General features: G+C 37.7%; 1 non-coding gene across 1 annotated transcript; it reads left to right on the top strand.

Moving 5' to 3' along the window:
* Positions 1-493: 493 nt before the first annotated feature.
* On the top strand, positions 494-565 carry TRNAC-ACA. The gene has a single exon. It is a non-coding gene; the product is annotated as a tRNA-Cys (tRNA).
* The last annotated feature ends 563 nt before the right edge of the window (positions 566-1,128 follow it).

Genomic DNA, 1,128 nt, shown 5'->3' with positions numbered 1-1,128 from the left:
AGATATAAAGTTAAATTGATAGTTGACTTCTAAAAATCAATAATGGAAATCACAAGACAGTAAAATGGTATTATCAACATGCAGAAAGAAAGCAACTGCCTGTTTAGAATTCTGTTTCTAGTATGTGTGTGAATATATATATATATATATATATACACACACACACACACAGAGAGCTTGCTCAATAATAAAAATGAATGAATACTTTTTTAAACGAGAGAGTTTGGGAGATTCTAAAAGATGTATATCAAAATAAAGTAAAATAATCCAGATGGAAAGTTTGGGATAAAGGAAAATATGAAAAGCAAAAAACCAAAGTATCTATGGAATTTTAAAATTATATAGAATTTAAAATTTTGACAACAATAGCAAATGAATTGAGATGTGGTTAAATGAGATTAAAGTGTTCTTATATTTCTGAATTGCATAGGCCAATGGCAAAGATCAATATATACAAAAAAATTTTTTATACTAGACTTAGAGAAGTTGGATTTCCCTGGTGGCTCAGATGGTAAAGCATCTGCCTACAATGCAGGAGACCCAGGTTCGATCCCTGGGTTGGGAAGATCCTCTGGAGAAGGGAAATGGCAACGTACTTCAATACTCTTGCCTGGAAAATCCCATGGATGGAGGAGCATGGTAGGCTACAGTCCATGGGGTCGCAAAGAGTCAGACATGACTGAGCGACTTGACTTTCACTTTGGACTTCCTTGGTGGCTCAGATGGTAAAGCTTCTGCCTACAGTGTGGGAGACCTGGGTTCGATCCCTGGGTCAGGAAGATCCTCTGGAGAAGGAAATGGCAACCCACTCCAGTATTCTTGCCTGGAAAATCCCATGGACGGAGGAGCGTAGTATGCTACAGTCCATGGGGTCGCAAAGAGTCAGACATGACTGAGCGACTTCACTTCACTTAGAGAAGTTAATCCAAAGTTAAAGTAATAAATATTAAGAAAATAGTTTTTAATCTAACACTGGAAGAAGAGACAGGAGAAAAAAATAATCCAAAGGAAGTCAGAAAACAAAAGAATCACAGAAGATGGACTTTCTTGGTAGTCCAATGGTTAGGAATTTGCCTGCCAATGCAGAGGATGTGGGTTTGATCCCTGATCCAGGAAAATCCCTCATGC

The sequence above is a fragment of the Bubalus bubalis genome, chromosome 19, assembly GCF_019923935.1.
Source record: "Bubalus bubalis isolate 160015118507 breed Murrah chromosome 19, NDDB_SH_1, whole genome shotgun sequence".
NCBI lineage: Eukaryota > Metazoa > Chordata > Mammalia > Artiodactyla > Bovidae > Bubalus > Bubalus bubalis.
This window is presented reverse-complemented; position numbering and strand designations above follow the sequence as displayed.